Genomic DNA, 10,398 nt, shown 5'->3' with positions numbered 1-10,398 from the left:
AAAGTAAGTATGTGGCAGTATTTGTACCAGACCCATGAAGTCTTACTGCCTGAGACCCTTGTGTTTCATTATTATTTGAAAATCAATTCTATTTTATTTACTGTGCTTGATTTGTGTCTTCTATTAATAAATAAAATCACATAGTGTTCTTTTTGCCTATTGTATTGATAGCATTTATTTTTTAAATTCCAAAGAAATAAAGGTTTACTTGTAGCAAAAAAGTCTTGAGCTATAGTTTCTCCACATAAGATGGACATTATATGACTGCCTAGAGGCTATTTAGTTTTTACAAACCAGGTGCATGTACTTCATTTAAATATATGACAAATTGGAAGTCATATAAAAAAGACTTTTCAGACATTATATGAAAGGGCATTTGTCCTGGAAATCCTAAGTAGGATATCCGTTTAGTTTTGATTGTCTAATAATATTTTTCTTTTTAATTTGGCACTTATTTTTAACTTCTGACTTTATAAACAGAATGCAAATTTTTCTTCTGAATGACACACTTGAAAGAGAAAAGAATTTAAAACAAAAAAGGAAGAAAAGCAAGCAAAGACTACATACCTTCATTGCTTGACAATACCATACTTTGTTTTACATTTCATTTTTTCAGGATCTCATAAAGACAGACATGTATCAGCAGAAAAATGTAGTTCCTAACACTGAAAGTCAATGATGCAGATAATAGAGATTCAGAATATCTTTGCAAAATGTACACTGTCTGACACTGTACAGTGTCAGACCCAGATGTTTGCAAACCCAGGAAATTTTATTATAAAACAAAGAAACAAAAAACCAAACAGCTTGAAGGAAAGGTCTCCTTACACAGATTTATTAAGCAAGGTCTTTAATATGCCATATGGTGGCTTGGCTCTTCCCAGAAACACAGATCTGTGGATGAATGTACTGAAGTATGCTGACCAGCACTAGAGGAAAAATTGATGCCACCCAGGAGAAAGAAGTGCTTTCAGCAGTATTTTTCACTAGTGTCACTTGTGATGCATTTCCAGGTAGTCCATTTTGCCCCAGTATGCTTTCAATCAAAGAGTGATCTCCATTTAGCCTGCTGTTTAGAGGAACCTCTAGACATCTTGGTTACAAGAAATGGAGGGCATTTATAAGATCCGTCATGTTATCTAACACAGCCTGCTTGCATCAGAATATTCTGTGCAGGAAATCCAAACAAAAGGATTTACAAAGGTTTTAAAAGCCATTATTCAAGTAAATGGAAAATAGGCAAAGCACACATCTTTTAAAGTGCTGGGCAACTCAACAGAAATTTTTCTTTTACCTGAAAATAAGTGAGTATAGTTATTTTTTGCCTATCATCCAGGGATAAATGCTTTTATTGTAGTAACTTCTGGCAAAGTTTTGTGCTTCCCTTTCATTAGGGTACTATAGGATTTTATAGATTTTTTTACATGAGTTTGGAATATGAACTATAATGCACATGCTAAATTAATTCTCAAAAATATTAAATAGAGTCTTACCCTCTCTCTACAAACTATGAGACCTTATTTTGTATTTAACTACCTTTTTTATCAGGACGTTTTCTCTCAATGCCATGTTACTTGACATCTTGCAATATTAGCCAGTCAGTGAAGATACACAAGAGAAATACTTGAAAGGTGCCAACACATGCTCATTAGGAGGCTTATCCTGCCTGTGAAGGCAGCTGAAGAAGGAAAATGGAGCTTTAATTCCCCTCTCTGGTAATGTAAAGATGTAAAGAAAAGAAGTTACCATTGCCTATAAAATGTCATTAAATTTAAGCTCAAGAAAATAATTTTAATCAAATGCACTATTAACCAATGGAATTTATTGTTCACAATACCACTAAGGCAAAATCTTAGCAAAATCTAGAGTGGGATGTTTATATGAATAATATGCAGAGTTCTAAAATAGATGGCAAAGAGAAGAGAATATCTGTCCATCCATCTTCTTTGCTTCCTTACTTCCTTGCTTGTTTCTGTCTTTTTCTCTTTTCTTTTTCCTCTCCTCTCCTCTCCTCTCCTCTCCTCTCCTCTCCTCTCCTCTCCTCTCCTCTCCTCTTCTCTTCTTCCTTCCTTTTTCCCTCCCTTCCCTCCTCCCTTTCCTCCTTCCATCCCTCCCCTTCCCTCTTTCCTCCTTTGCTCCATCCTTTCTCTCCATTTTCCTCTCCATCCTTCTTCTTCCCTCTCCCTTCACTCCTTTCCAACCCCCCTTCTGCCCCCACCCCTAACTCTTCCATTTGTCAACAGCCGTTAGTACATGTTACAAAGAAAATTTCCCTGGAAATAAGATGGTAAGGAAGGAAACACGTTGACAAGTGTACTTTTTGGCAGAGATGTTTCTCTGAATTTGGACTTAAAACAAGCTGTTTTGATAAAAAAATCTATAGTTGACTAGGTATCATTAAATTCACAACATGTTTGTTATCCTGACTGTTTTCAGAGAAAACTTTTTTGATATAAAACACAAGCTAATGTAAATAACTACAAGGTTCCCTTTGCTCACTTCTACTCTGTCATAGTAAACCAACAATTGTTCGACATAGTCAAAACTTCCTACCATTATCTTTTATAGTCTTTTTAAAGAGGGCTTCTCCATCAATAAAAATAATAATAGCTGACAAAAATACATGCCACAGAGATAAATATTTACACTTTGAACATTATTAAATTAATATTTTTATTAAATAATACTACTATTTATTATTACTAGTATTTATTATTATTTAAATATTATTATAAAATATTATAATCAAAATTATTATTTAACCTTAGAGCATTATTAGTAGATATTTGTATAGCAGCATTTTCAGGAAAACTGTTGTGTTTACAAGTTAGTAAGCCATTAGCTCTTCTTCCTCTCAAGCAACTAAACTAGAAATCACTTGAAGATATTGCAATAATCTTGGATCGTTTATTGCCATTTAGTCCTCTTTATTGTTCATTTCTAAATCCAAGCAAACAGATTTCCTTGACTCGATATTTTAGAAAAGTTTAACTTTCATATCTTTCATGATAGATGTGAATTGCAAATATTAATAATCCTGTCACAAAAGCACTTAGAGTTATGACGTATTTACATGCCTTTTTCTTAGCAATTGATATTTCCCTGGAAGCAACACTGCTGGAATTTATGAGCTAGTGAATGAAGAAAAATAGCCAGCAAATTGGTGGTAATATAGACTTACTCTTAGTTTTGCCACTGGCAAATAGTGTTTTCAGTACCGGCAACAGGCTCATTAGCCTTTGTGTAAGGCATCTGTGATACTGAGTCATATCCTGAGGCAGCATTAATCTGTAGTCGTGCTTTCAAGCAGAACTTTACCAACAAAAGCCTTTTCTTATTGCTGTTTCGTTGGTGGTGGTGATTGTGGTGGATTTGGTGATTTTTATATTACATTTTAGTAAACAAAATTGGAGATGTGCAGTTCATCAGATTGCTAGCCAGTCTTAGTTGGTTTTAAATACCATCTCAAACAAGCAAGGAACTCATCAATCCTTTGGAAATGGACTGCTAATGTAATATTTAATCCATTAGACATTATGACTTTGTTCATTCATGTCATTAGCAAAGATCTAAAATGTACCAACCTTTCTTTTTAGGTCCAGACCTTCTCCATTAATATCCACTGGAAATGACTTTGTTGTTTTTGAAGTTTACGGCTAGTAGCAGAAAGCTGAATTTATATGTGCTCCTGTCAAACTGAGTTTGTAGAAATGCTAATTGTTAGCTGGAAGGCCAGGTTGCGATACTTTCTGCTCTATAAGAACTTATTTCCTTTGCCTGGTCTAATCATGGCCCTATGAATATAACCAGTCCAAAGTCTTACTGCCAGTTCATTCCTGCCGCAGGACTGATATAGCTGCAGTGTTGGTTGGTTGGAATAAACACTAGGAAATAGTAACTGTATTGATAGATGTAGTTAAGCTTATGCTTTTTATAGTCTCTAGACCTTGGAAAGGCATTACAATTTTTGATCCGTATATCTAGCATCAATTTAATTTCCTGACATAATAATAATCAAATTTCTAATAAAGATTTTCATAATCATAACTGTATTTAGAATTCCTTTAGTTGAAGAAAACAGTTGATTAAGGCAATGTTACTTCTCTCTCAACACCTGAGGAGGGAATTAGTCTTGTTATTTGCTATCTAAAAGCATAGTTACCTTATATAATTTAGTCATCTAGGCTCTTTCTACAGAAGAAGACATGCATCTCCAAAGGGAAATTCATTTTTCCTGTCATAGAAGCTTGTATGGTAATGAGATGTAGTGCAAATGTCTCACAGATGGCTAAGAGAGTGTCTGGACAGGCTTGGGCCAAACACTTTTCTTTTGGAAGACTGAGCTTAAGTGAGATGACTTATATCTCTTCTGCTTACAAACTCAACTTATTTTACATTGCCAGCAAGGTCTTTGACTAGGTATTCATTCAGAGATTTCAAAGTACAATGTTTATTTTGGTAGTTTTCTGTGAACTGTATGCTTCCTTTGAGCATATATGTATCCTAAAAAAAAGTCCAAACCACCTTTTTTGATATTTGGTGGAAAAGAATTATGACTTTTCCTTTTAGAACTGATTTCTCAAAGCTTTTGCTCAATAGCTCAAAGTTTTTGTCCTGTCAATGGTACTTGTCTTCCAAGATACTAATAGATTTCAATATACTACTTAGTTTTTTTATGAAAAACTCACAGAATTTAGTCAGGTTTGTTTTCTTGCCGATGTTTTTTGACAGAACAGATGACAAAGGCCTGAATCTCTACACTAGAAGTTCCCTGCAAGGGAAGCAGGGTCTGCTGTTACTTCTGGAATCAATGACAAAATATGTAATTTGATTTCAAATGATGCTAATTTTTCTGTATAGACTTGGGGAAGAAGTGTTATTCAGAATAAATCATTATTTCCTTTATGTGGGAACTTACAGCTGTCAGCACTTACAGAAGTGCAACAGATGAGTCCTTAAGGTTACAGCAGAATATTGGTATCTGTCAGTTTTGTGTCTTACATTTATTAGATAATAATTTATCTAAATATCTAAAATAATGCTGTATTATGATTGCATCTTTCAAATTAAGGTTTAGCAACTGGAGAAAACACATTAGAAGAATGCCTAGATCTGTGCTCACCTTTTCTGATATAGTGTTTGGGATTTGCTTGTGAATCTGACATGCTCCAGTTCATAGAAGTCTCCTACTGCATGGAGTTGGAGAAATATATACTTTCATTCATCGCTATTTGTGGGGTTTTTTATGATGATGATTAGCCAGAAGAATCAAAACCTCTTAGCTAATTCCCCCCGCCCCATCTTTTTTGCGCTTGTTGTCATAGAATGGGGCATTTCTTCAATGCTAGAAGCTGAGATTTTTTTTTTCCCCCTTGGAACTCAAAATTAACAGATTTCTTAACTTCACTGTTAGGTAAGGTATTGGTGCCTTTATGAGAAAAAGAAGAGAATACAGAAAAAAACATTATCGTTTAAGCTGACATTTCTTATTTGTAACTATGTGTCTTTTCACTCATTCATTTTTCAGGTGTGCTGATGGAAACTTATACGACTTTGACAGTTTGTATACACTGCTGATAGAACAGGCAGGAGGTTCAGAGTGATATGGGCTGCTCCTTGTCCATTGGAGGAAGTCCAGATTTAGTAATATCTAGAAAGTTTTAGAGTAGTATGATCTAGTGCACATAGGCCTGGAAGCCATGAACTTTTTACATTGATCCTGTTATTATAAGTTATTTATAAAGTTCTTTTCAAAGGAAATAGTGGATAAAAGTGTTTTTAAAATTATTTATATTTTTCAAAAAACATTATTTGTAGCTGGGAGTAGAGGAATATTCTGATATTCTAAAATGGGCACTCATTCATAATGTCCTAACATAAATATAAATTAACATGAAAAGGTAGAGAGAAGTCATACTTTCAAAGTTTTAATTAAAACATGAAACGTAAAACAGGTCAGGATGTATCGTACAAATCCTGAATACTCACTATACACATTCAATGTTAGTGATTAAGTATCGTCTCCACCACAGAGGAACAAATAACACATTTTCAATCCTTCCATGGGAGGAACTGCCAAGTATTATATGTTTATGTCTAAAGACTTAATCAGTTAAGTAAAATCCCAGATCCTGCAGGTAACATTTTAGTAACTTCATACTTCCTGAAATTAATAGGTCATTATACAAGGCGTTGCAAGGTATTCATACAACCATTTTCAATCTGCAGAAAAATATCTGCTATAACATTCTGTGTGGCCTCCTGGACAGACTAACTTCCTAAATAAGTCTTTTCATCATCTAAACCTGGGTCATGTACCTGTGTGGTATCAAGGAGTGAACCTCTGATAATTTGTCCTCTTGAAGGGAATAAGATGGAGTCTTTTAGGAATTTTTATCTATTAGATGTACTCTGCACAAGAAACTGGCCATTTCTTACTCCATGCTATGGATCTTCTATTTCAAGTTGTTTGATTCTTGCTATGAAAGAGAGAATATAGTATCTCACAATGTACTTGCTGTGTCATAAAGGGTAGGGCAATATTTAGATAGGATATTTGAATGTGGCAAATTCAGTTTCATTCAGAGACTCGCTGTTTCGAAGCTTTTTCAATAGATGAGATACAGCCTGAAGAGTAGAGAAATAAAGGGCAGAGCTAGGTTTGCAAAGCAAGAGTTTTGTTTTTAACCTTGCAATTTGAGAGACTCTCCATGAACATACATCATATAGCAAAGATATAATTTGGTGAAAACCAGTGTCAGGCTTTGATGTAAATCTATTTCAATACAATGTGTCATAGATCACAAATCCTCAAGAACATTTTATTTAAACCAGCTAGCAATGTTTGAGAAATGATAATTACTAACCTTCAAAAAACGTAGATTTAATTTTGCCTTAACACTTGATAGCTTTATGGGTCTTTTCTACAAGCCATTTTTGTGTTTCTGAAATGTGTCAGAGTGACGGTGCAAGAATCTAACGTCTTTTATCTAGACACTGAACAAACAACACCCACAGCAGCACTGCAGGCTTCCTGACATTGCCCTGTCAAAGCATTGTCTTCAGCTCCATTTTGAAAGAATCAGTGATAGCAGCTTCTGCTTGTTCAAACCTCAGCCTCTTTGCCGAAACTGCCAATCAAATGTACTAGTCACAACGTGCCTAAAACTGCAGTGTTCTTCAGTATAGTCTAGCAAAAAGCTAGCAAATAAAGCAAATACTGTTGCCGCTAATTTTCCTAAAATTGTACAACCAGTCTAAAACTGAAACATCTCATAAGCAGCTTATCAGTTCCTTGGCTTATCCAGCTCCTGTGATAATTGTGCTGAAGTCCCTGGAAAAGGCTGGGAAGTAAATTTGTGCTTCTGGATGGTAGGGTGTCTCATAAGATATGTCTTATCACGCTAATAAATGAAAGTAGAGGGAAACTGGAAAAGATGACTGTGATGAAGAAGATAGCGTATATAAACAGAAATGCCAAACACTACTGCCTGCAAAGATATGTATGATAGATATATGGAGAGTGTAACCTATCTAGACACTTAGCAGTGGATGGATAAATATTATTTTCCTTATGAGACTGAACAGTGTCTGAAACCATTGGAATTCCTCAGCCTTACTTGATCTGCCCTTGAGGATTCTATACCTATCTTATTACGGATTTTTTTAGCACTTACGAGTTATAAAATGTTTTGTGACAGTCATTGTAGGAGAATCAGAAATTGCAAAATGGATGCTGCACCATGGAGTGAAAAACAGTTGTGAACACAGGACTGTGAGGGGCCTCTTGATTCATGAAATGCAGTTACCCACTATCTTAGGCAATCCAAATCACATAATTACTTCCCTAAACATAACCAGACCTATCTGAAAAGCACAATGTTTAGGGTTTTGGTTTTATTGTTGTTCCCACTTGCTTCATCAGAAAATCTGATGAAGAAATTCAGAGTTTTCTCAATGTAAAGGATTCTTCTAATTTCTGGTCTGAGGTGTGTTAAAATTACCAACAGATGCCAAATGAAGAGTAAGTGTCTGGAAGCAAAGGCTTGATTTTTCACATCAGCATTATATCCTGTACCTGATGTCTTGATTGGTTTACCCTCATATTAATAATTTTTAAGCATAAATTTTTCAAGTAGGCTCTACAGACCTGAATTACATTGGGATTCCCTTTCAGTAGGCCACGAACAAACCTACAAACAGATCTGCTCTTCAAATCAACAGCCAAATTAGAAATAAAATGCTAAAATTGACAAATATACAAAATAGTAAATAAAATTAGCATGCAAAAGGAGCAATAGGGTATAATATGAGAGAGACAACAAAGTGATTATGCAGTTGTGGAGATGAACTATATTCATACTAGTCAGTGGTTATACATCTGTGCTTTTATCTGTATTCCCAGAGAACTAGACAGGGTTTACAGTTATGCAGGGATTTAGAAAACATTTAGGGTAACATTGTTTTGCATGTTAATTACTACTTTGGCCCAGTGTGGTTTAAGTTTAACTGGGAAAAATAAGATCAATGGATATTGATGACATTGGATCTTTTTCGGAGTCAAATTATGGTCTCTGAAACCAGATGCTTTAGTGCACAGATAACCAATGTTTCTCACTGAAGACTGGTATATGGACACCTGATAGACATAGCTATGAAGTATGCTTATTTCTTTAGAGATAAAAATGGAAAGTAAATGTTTGTGTTATCTTTCTTTCCTGAGTGTTCTGTCAGTTGTATGTTGCCTTTTTTTTAAAAGCAGAAAGAGGCTTTTCCAAAATCCTCTTACGACTTAAAGGAAAAGAAACCACATCTGTTAAAAAAAAAAAAAAAGGAAATAAAAGATTGTGCTGGTGACCCTTAGCTGATATATTCATACATTCCTGTTTATGTATAGATGCATGCTTATATATGTATTAATGTAAGTTAGTGCACAATTTTTCTTTTCTCATTTCTGCTGGACATGGTACTTGGTTAGAGTTTCAGCGCTCAGAATTCTGACTGCCATTAGCAGAGAGCTTCCACTAGGACCAGGGAAACTATCACTGGTCTTGGCTCTTCTCTCTTGAAGATTGCTGCCTCTTCAGCAGTGATATGAGTGTTTGTCCTTGCTACAGCAGTTTAGACCCTAATGAGTTTCTGCAAATTGCTAGGCTGTAAACTGTGGCAACACAGAAGCAGAGACAATACTTTCTAGGGGGACAACAAAATCTTTCAGAGGCACATAACAAAAAAGCTGCTCCACTATCAGACCTCACAGACAGGGAGATCTACTCACAGACAGTCTGAAATCTTACTGTCTTTGTGCCAGTATTTTATCTGGGAAAAATTACATTTAAAATGTATAAACCACTTAGGAAACAGGAATGAAATTTCTCAGGTCTTCCATCACAGATTTCTAACTATTGGACTAATGTAATGTTCTCCCTCTTTTACCTTTTTTTTTTTTTTTTCTGTCTTTTTTGCTTTGGCTTTGATTTTATTGAGTCACAACCAGTGAATTTGGCTTCAAGCACTTGTATTAAATTAAGAGAAAACTGAAGAGGAAATCTCAGTAGACACAAGCAAATTTCGTCTGCATTTCCTTGGTAAGCCACAGAATCTGACATACTCTATTTACTTTGTTATTGCATTATCTAAACTTGAAACAGGAAAGATGATTGCTCAAATCAGCAAGTATGTTCATGGGATTATAAACTCTCAAATAATATGATCTGAAATTCCTGTAATTTTCCAGAAACATAGAAGTAGATGGCTTTTGTGTGATTTAAAGCTTTGCCACAAATACCTTGTACAACTTTATTATGGGAGGAGCATTGTTTTCACACTCAAATTTTCTCAAAAATTGAAAAGATTTTGTAGAGTTAAACCAAAATTTGTTCAATATAATATGTTTATTTTTCCAAATTTTTCTTACCATCATCTTAATTTTAAAATTTAGAGTGAAGAGAAAAAAAAATCTGGAATTTTTTCTCTTGCTTCTTATTGATAGGATTGTTAGTCTTTGTACCTCCTGCTGTCATGCATGTGGTGCCTGAAAAGCTTCATTCTTAATGCAGTAAATCACTGGGATTAGGTATGTTTATCTCTCTATGTGTGGTGTCCATCATTGCTGGAAGGAGAGAAAGACGTCTAAGAAAAACACATCAGAAAGCACTTGTGTCAGTACTGAACTGTGATTTGTACACCAAAAACTGTCATATATGAGTTTCATGAACAAAATATGTGAAGACTGTCATCCAAATGCAAAACTAGCTGAAGAGGATACTTAGGAAACGAAGGATGAAATTTCATTATAAAACAGGAGGAAATTATTTTAGCACTCATGTTGTTTATAGCAATATTAATCCCAGAAGAAACAGATTCCAAGCAAGAAGTCCAGATTCAAATGATAGTACT

This window comes from Egretta garzetta, unplaced genomic scaffold, assembly GCF_000687185.1.
Source record: "Egretta garzetta isolate BGI_Z169 unplaced genomic scaffold, ASM68718v1 scaffold442, whole genome shotgun sequence".
Lineage (NCBI taxonomy): Eukaryota > Metazoa > Chordata > Aves > Pelecaniformes > Ardeidae > Egretta > Egretta garzetta.
The sequence above is the reverse complement of the archived record's forward strand: the minus strand, read 5'-3'. Positions refer to the sequence as shown.